This window comes from Harpia harpyja, chromosome 9, assembly GCF_026419915.1.
Source record: "Harpia harpyja isolate bHarHar1 chromosome 9, bHarHar1 primary haplotype, whole genome shotgun sequence".
In the NCBI taxonomy this organism is placed as follows: Eukaryota; Metazoa; Chordata; class Aves; order Accipitriformes; family Accipitridae; genus Harpia; species Harpia harpyja.
The window spans coordinates 31,721,735-31,734,674 of record NC_068948.1 but is presented as its reverse complement, the minus strand read 5'-3'; positions in this window follow the sequence as shown (position 1 = coordinate 31,734,674).

Genomic DNA, 12,940 nt, shown 5'->3' with positions numbered 1-12,940 from the left:
AATGGCATTTTGGTACCCGAATTAGCCCTGATTCTCTTATAACAGCCTAGTTGCATGAGAAATGTGAGCATATGCGATTGCAGCACTTGGTTTAAGCACTCTATACACCTGTTGTGTGCAACGTGCCTGCCATGCTGTAGCTCTCACACAGCGAAAGCAACATGAAAGATGTTATTTGCTGAGTTTGTGATGCATGCGCCTACACAACAGTAATTAATATCTTGCATTTTCCTGTGTGTGGTTTAGAGGCATTTAGTCCTCCTCTGCCCTATGCAAGCAGAAAGGAGCTCGTTGCTTTTAGTGTTTAATTGAAAGAAGTATCTTTTCTGCATGCCATCTGGGTTTGATTTGCTCTTAGTGCAGTGCAGGGTAATGACTGCTTCTTTTAGAGGACAAACTAAATTGTCCTGGAGGAGAGGTGCTTTTCACCCATGCCACCTGTCAAGCTGAGCTAAAGATGCTAAATCCATGTGAATGCATTTTAGCAGAAAGATGCTTTTGAGGTCACTGACAGTTTATTCACTGTGCTTTTTTGACATGCAAATCTCTCTGTGAGTTGTCCCTTTCCTCCCCATGCAGGCTGTCTTCAGGATGCTGCAGCTATCTGCCCGGATGCGCCCATGGACCCCATCCATGGATAGTCCTGCCGCTGGCTCCCCTGCCCCCCTGGGCAGGGTGGCCTCATTGGAAATGAAGAAATGAGGGTGGCCTCAGCTGTGAAATGAAGATAATTTACTGGTTTGCTTTACAAGGGCACCAAGAGGGTAGATTAATTGTTTGGCATATGGGCACTGCAGATAGGATGGGTTATGATCCTGCAAATCCTCTGCTTCATTGCTGTGCACAGTGCAGCAGGAGCACAGCTTTGCTCCATGGCGATTGTGGGCTCCTTTACCCTGTGGACCTTTCCTGTGGCATCTCTGCTGACAAGAGGGCCACGGACTTGGGTGTCCGGCATGAGAGTGGAACCAGCATCCCGGGGACGGCATGGCTGGTGGCTCTGGTGGCCTCACGCCTGGCATGCAACGGGCAACCTGATCTCCAGCATCCATGTGTGGGGCAATGATGCAGCCGTCGCTGCCTGCCAGAGGCACCCGCTGCCACACATACCTTTGGTGTCTGGATTAAACCTGGCACCAAGAGCCTGAAAATCTGCTTAAGAGAAAGCTGACATAATTTTGTGTGTTGTCAGGGCATGGGCTGCAGAGCGGAAGCAGATCCCTCCCTGCTCTCCTGCTAATCCGAGGCAGGTGCCGATGGACGGTGCACCCATGGGCTTTACCCACAGCTGATAACAGCGGGATGCCCCTTTGCACCATCCTACAGCCGACGAGAGGAAAATCCTTGTATGGGATGATGTCAGGTGCCCGCAGATGGGCAGCAGATGTCCTCGAAATGGCCAGCCCACCCACAGCCCCTGGCCCTTCCCTGCAGCAGGGAGGTCCCCGGCCCTTTGCCTCGTTAGTCCCTGGGGGGGGTGCAGGACCAGAGCCACGCTGCACGGTCTTGCTCCCTGCTGGCTCCTTCCCTGGTACAAATGATTTCCCGAGCATCCCCTTGCCCTGCCACCAGCACCAGTCCCTTGGTGTCCCTGCAGTGAGCTGGACCCCCCGCTTTGCCAGCTCATCAGCTTGCTGGGGTGCTCCTTCCCCTTGCTCCATGCCAGTCCTGGGGATGTTTGCTGCAAAATCAGGAAGTTTTGGGGGAAGGCAGCACACTTGCCTGTGCTGGTGGCTCTCTGGCACAGCAGCACTGTTCAGCTCCTCTGGGACCTGGGCACTACTGACAACAAAGTGATCGCTGTCATCTCCTACCGAACTGGAGAAGGCAGTAATTAAGGCTGCTGAGCACACACTTCTTCCAAAATTACCTCATTTATTCAGAGAATCAGATGCTGCAGTCCTTCATGGCTTCTCGCAAGGCTTGGATCTTGTGGGATGCGTGGCTATTAATAGGAACAAATCTTTCCCCTTCTCCTCCAGGCTAAAGGGAGAAGAATTCAAACAAGGGCCCCTTTGATGTGATGGAAGTACAAATAAACTCCATGCCATTTTGTTCCCAAGCTGGCAATGCATTCCTGCCTCTTCACCCTGTGTTTCTGGCGGGGTTGGCCTGCGCAAGGGCTCGGATCCGCAGCACCTGGGGTGCCCCGGAGCAGGGCAGTCGAGGCGGAGGAGCAGCCTGCAGCACCACAGCACCATCATGGGACATGGAAAGCACCAGGTTGGTTCTGTTTTGCAGAGAGTTGTTTTCTCCCACTGATATAGAGAGTGATGCAGCCAAGTAGAAAAATGAACAGTGTAATGGCTGGCTTAGGCAGAACAGCATGATTTCCCTTCTGATTTCCTGAGCAGCCTTGGAGGGAGGACTTTTCCCACGTAGATTTTAAACACAACACCCAGGTAAGGGGAAGGAGGGCTGGGACACAGGCAGTGAGGAGCAGGAGGCTGGGGCAGCCTGGCTTTCCCCTGTGCCTTGCTTTCTCCATCCTCAGACGACGGAGATGAGCCGCCTTCCACCCCTCTTTATTTGTGGGTGTGATGGCCGGTGCTGCAGGCAGAAGGCATCCCTTCCTGCTGGCCAGAAGGCTCCTACCTCCAGCAAGATGTCAGTGGATGAGCAGTGAGGCCAAGCCAGCAGCACCCGGGGCTGTGTGTGCCAGGGGGATGCTGAGCCACATGCCTTGCCTCCGCTCTGCCCAGAGCAAGCCAGAGCTGCCAGGCTGGAGGAAAGGGGACAATCCCGACTGCAGTGCTGCTGCAGGCACATCTGCTGGCACAGGAGCTCCACACCCCAGTCCTGGGCGAGACGTTGACGCCCGGCTCTCGGTGCCGCGTAGGTTCTGGTGTCAGAGCGCGGCAGAGTCATCCCCGCACTCGCCCAGCACCAGGGATGTGCCGGCTCAGGGGTGGCTCGGCCATGGGGGACCATGACTTTGGCTTCTGCCACCATGCACCTTCCCACTGACGCTGCTGTCGTCTGCGGTGACATCAGGCGCCCAGGGCCAGCTCGGAGACCAGACATGTAATATTGGATTTGGGTGAATGATCAGCTAGGGCAGCAAATGCCAATTTGTGTGCAAATAGACTTGGAGTACGAAAAGCCAGGGAAGAGAAATAACTAGAAAGCATTTCCCACATAACTAGAATTGTTTCCAGGGAGCATATTTGAAAGGTTTTCTAGCAGGCTGGCTTGGCTGGCTCGTTGCAGGCAGCCTTGCTGGCACTCTGGGGGAATTTCAGCGCAGCAGCACTGGAGCCCTGCACCCTCCGGCTGCCAATCTGCCCCCACCGCGACTGGTGCATTCAGCATCGCCCTGGGGTGCCACCGTCTGGAGCGAGCCCCGCACCCTCCCACTGCCTGCCAGAGTTAATTGTGTCCTTCTAATATACTCTTGCAACAGCCAGCAAAACCACCCTGGAGATGAGGGCTTTTATTTTCAGCACTGTGTGATTTACCTTCCATAAGATGTTGTGACAGAATCTGAATTAGCTTGTGCCATTTCAATATCTGCACAGTTGTCGGTTTTTCTCCTTCTATCCCTCAAAATTTACAGCTAAATTAGTCAATTATTGATTTTTTTTTCCTTTATCAAGTTACATTCAAGCCAGACCGTGGTACAGTGATGCTCAATGGTTCCCTCTTGACAACTGTTTGTCTAATCCATCTGTACAAGGAAAATGCTTCTTTAATGCCAGCTGATATTAGCTCTCCCATATAGTGCTGAAGGGGGACTCTTTTTTAAGGCTTTAAGACATTTGCTGTTACAATCCTCATTGGGTTTATTTGCTTTAAACTGTAACAACATACTCTGTTGTTTTTAAATCAGGGAGTTCTTGAAGATGGGTCAGTTCTGAGCTGGGCAAAGGCAGGCATGGGCAGAAGGATGCAGGGAAGGTCCTCTGTGACCCCAGGAGGGGGGTCTGCAAGGGTCTCTGCCCACCACTCCTGGCTCTCGTCAGCAACCTCTAACCCCATGGACAGGGCTGCAACGAGCCTCTCCAGCAAGGTCTGAGCGAGATGTTAGGTCCATATTGTGGTTGAGCTGTAAGGACAATCGAGGGTGGAGATTTAGGTGTAAAAATGGCTCGAACTTCTCCTTGGTCCCCTCCTCCCCCATGACAATTTGCGCAGGGCAGCCCCGCTTGCAAAGGAACACAGGGTGGCAAGTGGCACCTGGTGATGCTGCTTAAGGAGCAGAATCAGGGCTGGGGATTAGTCTAGGTCCCCAGGTCTGCCTTTCTCCTGCAGCAGTAACAGTGGCTGTTTTAGTACCATCAGTGCTGTTCCTGTGCCTCTGCTGGTTACCCCGGCTGGGCTGGTTTTGGCGTGGTGATGCCAGCTCTGCAGCCCCGGCTCGTCCAGCAGCTGCTCTGCACTGGAGATGCTGCTCATGCGCTTTTTACGCTTGTGCTGGCCAGGTCAGAGGCATGCTTCTTTTTTTAGATGTGTGCATGGTGGGGAAGAAAGCTGTTTCATCACCATACTCAGTTTTAGTAACATCTCTGCGTGTACTGCGAAGAGGTCACAGCCAGCTCTGGCGGCAGTGTGAGAGCATCGGGCTGTGGGCTGTAGGGACAGCAAAAATACAGCCCCTGGAAGGGACCGATGGCTTTGTGCAGCAGAGGGTGCATGTCACAGCTGGGAGGGAGAGGTTTTCTGGCACTCACGTTTTCAAGGAAAAGCTTTATTTTTTTTTCCATGCCTGTGGAGCTAGCAGTGGTCATTCAGGTGCTAAGATCGTTTTTACATTTGACCTCTGTGGGTGGCCTCAAGTGAGGGCATCTTTCAGCACATAAATGTCCCTGTTAACTCTCCATTTACAGCTCCGGTATAAGTAAATAAATAAATTGTCTTTAATAACCATTCTTCCCAGCCAATGATTTGGCTCAGCCCATAAGGCTTGGATTTGAACCCTCTGCTGGGAAGCCACTCAAATGACTTCTAGTTCTCAATATAAGCAAACAAGTGGGATCTCCTGCTGCGGAGAATCCAGCACAGGGAGCGCTGTGATTTCGGTCAGGCCACCGGTCCCTGGGGACCCCTCGGGTCCTCGGTCCCGATCATAGCACACCCTTTCCATGACAGGTTTATGCCAACTTGTCTCACCACCAGCATCGCATCACCCTGCATCTTTGGAGATGAGCGAGACCTGGCTTTCCCATCCCTTAGGCTGGGTTTTTCCCATTCAGCTGGAGGACAAAACCAAAACCGATGAAGTTATTCACAAAACAAAACAACCCAGGAGGGATCCATGGCATGTTAGTAGCTGCTCAGGTGTGCCTTCTGTTTTGGCTTTTCTCTCTGTCTTGTTGGAGCCGGTCCCTGTTATTTGTTGGGCAGGGGAAGCGCTGATTTCATTGCTCAGCAATGGAGATACCTGTGGGACCGGTGGGAAATCGCACCCCAGCTCCTGGTCAGAGGTGCAGAAGAGGGAGCCGAACCAAGACAGGCAGGGAACCAAAGCTCCATTTCTCTCTGTGCAATTTCACCATCGATTTGCACCCGAGCCCGAGAAACCCTTCCTGTCTGGCCAGTGTTCTCTTGCAGGAAACTTCAGTGTCCGTGAACGGGCACCTACTACCAATTTTAATTTGTCTTTAAAAACTCTGTATTTTCTTCACAACATTCAGTGTTTTCATCTGTGCTTCACTGAAAAGAAGTGAAGGGACATAAATAGTAGAGACCATCTTAAAAATCTAGAGTCATTCCAGTGGAGGGAACAGTGTGCTTATTTAAAGAGAGAAAGAGAGTGCCCTTCTTTTTTTTTTTAAAAAAGTCTCTTTGTGAGTTTGAACTGCTTAAATTTGACCACTTTGTATTCAGCCATTTTCCAAAATGTCTTAATAACGCAGGAATTCCTGCACATGACAATTTGTTTATGCTTTATAGAAAGTTCATTTTTAAATCACTGTGTAGAGGAAAAGATGGCTGAAAACTCAGCTCGTGTCTCTTACCTCTTGCTGGCCCTGAGTTGCCCACTAGCTGACGCTGGGACTGGAATATTTTTATTATCCAAAATGACGAAATCACTCATGTACATAACTTTGGACCTGCAGATTAGCTTTGTGAAATTAGTTGTTCAAGGTTTCAAAAGTTAACGCTTGAGCTGTGAGGTTTAGGTGATTTGGTCCAATTGCCTGGTTAGCCAAATGTCCAGACAAAGGGCTCAACGCGTAATAATCCAGAAGAGAAATGTCATCCCTATGAGCAGACCCGAAAACACTGTTTCTGTGAGTAACCCCCAAAGTAAAATTCTTCCTTTGGACAGCAATCCCAAAACCAACAGGAAAGGTGTCCCTCAGAGCCTGTCAGCTCCTGGTAGCTCACCTGAAGAGCAGGCAGGATTTCAGCTGGCTCCTGTCAAACTGGGAGAGACCGGAAAGAGGGTGGAACCAACTGGGATGCCTCTTTTTTTTGGGTTGCCTTACGACTTTACCTGACATCCATAGTATGTTAAAAGATTTGTAGGGCTCCAGGTACAGGATGAGCCTCCCCAGCTTGTGATACATGCTGGTACATAAACCATCAGTGCAGTAGCTCATCTGCAATGGGGCGTTTGGACTCAGTCACAAAATAGATGTTTACTATTGCTATTAATGACCATTAATGGCTAATAAAGAGAGGGATACTGCCAAAGTGTCAGCCCAGCCGGTGGCTAAAGGGACCAGCTCACTGAGACTGTGCAGGCTGGGAATACAGGACACAAATGTGCTACAAATGCACTACTAGGAAAAAAGCGTCTGGGGTTGTGGTGGGTTGCATGCCAGCAGGATCTGAATTGCAGCATTTCACAGAGTTGTCCTACTCCCGTTCAAAAGCCAGGATCTCCACTTATGACAGATACAGAATAGAATATTGTCTTGCAGCCCAGACAGTACATGACATTAGTAGCTGTTAGCCTGTTATGGAAGAGGATTATTACTGGAATTAGTGCTGATGTACGTGGACTGTTCTTTGGGGGAGAAAAAAAGGAATTTGTAGAGGATCCTTTCTGGCTTCTTTATATTCCCCACTGAATGGGCAGAACAACACGTCGGAGTGGTTTTCACTGGTGTCCAGCTGTGCCTTGGCGTAAGGGCACTCCTGAACACCCAGCAGGATACGTGCTGTGCTGGATGCTTGGAGGGCTGCGGTCTGCTTGGCAGCACCAGAGACAGGCACTGGGGTTTTGGAAGATGTTTTTTTCTTCCTGCAGCCTCACTTCATAATTTGGGCAAGCACAATGTGTTTGTCTTTCCAGTCCAGTGTTGCACAGAAGCCACCTGCAAGAACTGAAAGCCCTCTGGGGTGGAGCGTGGGCAGGATGGGTCCCTGCGTTGCTCATTGAACACACATGGGCTGTTTGGCAAGCCCATGAAAGTCAGGCTGGAGGCTCCCACAGATGTCGAGCCGAGTTGGATCAAGCTCACAGTAAATCCATCATAAGCCATCAGCTCCTGCACCAGGGTGCTGTTCGCCTTTGGGGAGCCAGTGCGGTTAAACCAGAGCGGAAGGAGGGCCAGATGTCTTTGGTGCCATCAGTATTGGCCCACCAAAGCCAATGTAGCCACATAAATCAACATCTGCCCAGGATTTGGGCCCCAGTTTTTATGAGATGATCTGTACTAGAGAATGTCCTGTGTGGCTGGCAATCAAATTAGCCAGAAGAATGCATTCTGATGTTGCCATCATCTGAATTAGATTCGTTATTTCTTCACAATTTATTTTGATAAAAAATACTGCTAAAATCATTTCAGTCAATTTTGAAGGAACACATATTTCCTCCTGGAGGATTAAGCCAAGCCAGGAGTCCAGCCAGGCGCTGCCACTGCACAGAGCAGAGAGGACGACATTTCCTGCTGTCCTCAGCGCGGCCTCCCCAACCTGCTGTCCCTGTGATAGACTATGAGGCTCTTCTAAATTGTCCCCGTGGGACCATTTATAAGTTTAAAAAAATTGCAGGAGACTCTGTGAGCACACCTGGGGCACATCTGCCCAGCTCTTGGGCAGCCATGGAGAAAATAGCAGGCTCGGATAAGGAGGTGGCAGCCTGGCAAGGCGCGGACTGAGGAAGGAGACAGCAACAGGACATTTCTATGTGGCGTGTCAGTTTAAGAAAATGTGCCCAGGAAAATGTCTGAAAGATATTTTTATTATAGTGGCGAGACAAATAGTGTAATGCAATTGCAAACTGAAGGACCCATACCCCTCGTGGCTGTGTTTTCTCATGCAAGACTTAAGACGTTGCATGACTTTCAACTCTGTTCTTACCTCTATCCCCAGAGGACATTATTATTACTAGTCAGACTATTCAAGTACAAATGTTTGATGGTGAATAATATTTTTGAGAATTTAATTGCCATTTGTTTCCTAATTAAAACTTAGCCTCATCACCATGTCAGCTAGTTACAAAAAGGAACGTGATGATGATGAACTACATTGAGTGCTTTACCTATCAGAGGAAGTGAAGTACCTTCATTAAGAGTATTCAGGAGAAAGCTGGAGGAATTTGTAGACATGCAGAGGAGCCATCACGTTTCTCCAGGAGGGCAGAGCTGCAGCGCTCATCCCCCTCCTGAGATTCAGGGTGCCTAATGCAATGGCACTGCGAAGGCAGAGGCTGTCTTCTGTAAAATTGCTCCTTCTGGAATAGTCAGTGAATAAAAGCAGCAGCAGAAATGGCCATTAATTACTCTATTTGTTTTCCATATTGCCTCTCACTGCTTATTAGCATAGCATTAAGGAGATGGGATGCGATGTCAGTCTTGGTGCAGATGCTGCGGAGGAATGCCTGTGTGCTTGGCCGAGCTGTGCCTCCTGCCCGGCTCCGCACCGTGTGTGTGGGGAGAGGGGCCAAAGCCACCCTGGAGCCCAGCAGATTGGAGAAGCCCACCAGGCAAAGGGGATAGCGTGAGGCTGTTTCCTTGGGACGCCGGGCTAAAAACATCCCTCGCCACCATGTCCCGCACGGCCGAGCGCGGGAGCGGTGACTCTCTGCACCTTCTTGTCTCTGCTCTAAGGCAAGATCAGGAAAATGCAGCAGTGAGGAGGGTTTACGCTGCCTAAATTTTACTAAGAATAGTTTGCATTTATTTCTCTCCTACTGTCCTCTGGGCACTTTACCGTTGCTTACTAATGAATCCTCATGCAACCTCATTAAGTAGGAGCTGCTGCTCCTGTGCTTTACCCTTGGGTAACCCTGCGCTTTAGGGAGAGGAGCTCGGTGGAGGTCAGTGTGGGGAAGGGATTTCTGCCCTCTCCCTTCCAGCCAAGCACACAGTTGCACCCCAGGTAATAACTGCCAGAAGTAGAGGAAACAGCAAAATGCAAACTCTCTGCTTGGCTATTAGACAAACAAGCCACGGAGATCAGATCCTGTCGGGATCCATCACCAATAAATATATTATCCTCTACCAGTGCTGCTGAGGAGGAGCAAGGAATGCATTGGGTTTCTGGCTGTTGGCTTGCTCTCTCTGTAGACAGCAGCATCCCATGGAGGGAACTGAGCTAAACACTGCTTAATGCTCTAAATCTCAAACTATGTGCATTCCTGTTAATGTATTAGAAATATTTAAAAAATAGCATTTAATAATCTTCTATGTGAACATTCCCCTCAAGAGGCATATTGCTAGCATTAGCCATGCATAGCAGCAGAGATCTTATTTGTTATCAGATTTGCCACAGGTTTGAGGGCAGCCGGACGAATCTGCCTCCATCCTGGCGTGCCATTTTGCACCATTATCTTGATGGGATGGTATTAGTATAGGATGCACTAATAAATCTACTTTCGACTCGTTACTCTGTAATATCATCTGTCATCCTGTGAAGCAGAGCAGTGCAAAATTAAACATTTAAATCTTATACAGATGGTAGGAGAAACTCACTCCTTGGAAGGAAGGAGCACCAGAGAGGAGGCAGGGTTTCTTGGCTCTGCAATGGATGCACGCAAACCCCTATGCTCAAGCCCAGACAGGCCTCGAGACACGCTTAAATTGATTGAACAGTATCAGTCAGCATTCACAGAAATGTCAGGAGATCCTTAAATGCATTCAGAGCCTGCGTGAGTGTATCATATTCTGACCTCTGCTAACCCTAGCATTGATTAACTGAGGGTTTCCTTTACCTAAGGGAATACACACACGGACAGAGCACTGTTTATAAACACACACAATTACTACATACAAACACTGAAACCAACACACAATGCATAAAACACCACACACAAAAAAAGCACCACCACCCCCCCCCCAATACAGACAAACACTAAACCTGGGATACAAACAAATGCTAAGAAAAGCTGCAGACTTGCACTTGGGGAATTGAACTTCCCTGCAGCGGCTGCTAGCACTACCTGTTCTGCTTGCTTCAGCTTCAGGAAAAAAATCAGGTTTGCTTCCACTCCGTAATTAAAAAAATGCCCATCCAACTGACCTTCAAAACCTCTGAATATAATACTGCAGAATGCGCGAGTTTTACACGCTGCTAGAAGTAACAATTAATAAACAGACCCTCCCTGCCCCTGTGCTGGTGCAGCACAGCTCCCGCTGGGTCTAAGAAGGGAAGTTTGAATTCTGCCAGCCAGCAGCGTGCCTACCTCACCAGCTAGTGCTCAGGGGTGGCTGCGGAGTCACGCCACCACCGCTGACTGCATTGCAAATACACTTTTTAAACAAGAGGTGAAGAGAATGCTTTTTCTTATATGCCACCGCTAGTTTGGTTCCAGGTGCTGCTGCCACGCCAGCTAGCACCAATGGAAACATGACAGCAGAAAGAACAAGTTTCTTAACTGGGTTTCTGTATTAGCCATCACCAAACATGACTTCCTAGAAATTGTCACCAAGAATGCCTTCGAAGTGTACATTACAATAATATCCAGACAATAATGGTGAAAACGTGGCACAGGAATAAAAAGGAGAGCATTATGAATCCTAAGTGGCATTTTTGTGGCCATTACAGCTATCATCATCACTGTAAAGCCATTTCAATGTTTTAGAAAACAAAAGGGCCTTCTTTGGCGAGGCAGTGCTAGGCGGGCAGTAATGGGTTTCTGTTTGCTTTCTCCTCCCCTCGGTGCAGTTGCATTGTGATGGTGGTGTTTAGCAACACTATCAGGTCAGCGCTGACAACCTCCCTGCAGTGCCATTGCTTCTTCTGCACGTTCACATTTCAGGAAAGGAAAACCCATCCTCTCCATGGAAATATCTGAGTGGTGAAGGACAGGGGGGCTGCAGGAGCTGCAACTTAGCTGTCACCTTGGAAAAGCCAGCAAAATGCACGTGTCTGCTCCTGTAACCAGGCTAAGGACGTGGTAAGAGTGACAAATATTTACTCCTGGTTAAACAAATTAGAATATTCCTTATAATAGTGGAGCCAAACAGTTTTGGACCGATCATTAGACAACGCCAGCCTTTCTCATCAAAACTCAAAACATTTTAGAACTCTGAAATGATTCCACAGGTGAGGCGCAGACCATGGGTTTTGCCTTAGGTGGTAGATGAGTGCACTACAGCACAGGGCATCATGTATGCTCATGTATTTACAACTAATTAGACAATAATGCTGCAAGCGTTGATGAGGGTGCACAGCTGTATGTGCCTGGATGGCTTCACGGACAGCAACGGGACCCCTCCCGTGCGGAGGACTGAGGAAGAACGCTCTGCCAGGCTGTGGGAGAGGTACCACCGAAAGCATCCACAGTCACCGCACCTGGGTGTGATGATGCTCCCGTCGCCACCCTGGCAAAAGCAGAGCTCATGCAGAGGCGCTGAAATAAGCCCGGCCCACAAGCCAGACCCAGCGTTTGCTGCCAGCCCGGCGGATCTATGAAAATAAAAATACCCCTTTCCGTCTCGTAGCTCGGCTCGGTGAAAACTTTAAACAGGGCTGGTGGGAAACTTTACACTAAGCTTCCAAGAAGGTGGTGCCCCCGGTCCTCCTCTGCTCCCTTCCACCTCTCCCTGAACACCCTGAGCCTCAGCACTGCTCTGGGGCCATCAGGAACTTCACCGGCAGAAGAGAAACCTTCCCCAATGGATCTGTTCCGGTGAAAAGTGTTGGTTTAAATTAACATTTTCAACAAAAAGCGGGTTCTCAGACAGTTCATAATGAGCCGCATGGTGAAATCCTCCCAGCTGTATACTCTACCTAGCTTTAATCAGATCATTAACTTTCATAAAGATGTAGGAAGGAGGAGTGGCGGCACTTGAAAAGAGCTCAAAACAAGCTGAGTTTTAAACTTCAGACTTGTCATTGATTTAGCCTTTCATTGAGCCAATTATTTATGACATATTTGACGAAATTCAGAAAAGAACGAACTTGAAATCTGCATAAGTGCTTGGCTGCAGTAGAGCTACTACTACATTTTTAACGAGGAATACCCTCGGTGCCCGAGGGCACGCGGGAGCACCCAGACGACAGACTGGCACAGCCAGCCCTCGGGTTTCAGCGCGCAGCCTTGTTTTGCACCGGTATTTGCCAGCAAAGGAATTCCAACGAGCGGTAACGGAGTGTCACACGCACGCGTTTATTCGTATCCCGCTCTCCTTACGCACATCGCGTTTCGATAAACTGCGAGGAAATTAATTTTAAAGACGGGCGTCGAGGCTCTGAAGCGGGCAGGCCATCGCGCTCCTCGGCTGGCAGCACCCCAGGCCCGTGCTGTGTGGGGCCGGCGATGGCTTTGCCCCCCACCCCCACCCCCGATGCCAGCGGGGCCGAGGCGTGGGGGGTCCCGGGGGAGCACCCGCATCCCCCAAACCACGCCTGGCATAAACAAACAACGAGGCCCCTGCGCTCGCCTCCTTGCTCGCTTAAGATACATAAACTCGCAGCGTCAGGGGCTTTGCTCTCTGCCTCCCCCCGCCCCCGGCAGCAGCATCGAGAGCCGGCCCCGGCCTCCCCGCCTCCCCGGGGCCGGCGGCCTGCCGCCCTCTCGCCCTCCCTCCCCTGCGGCGGGATG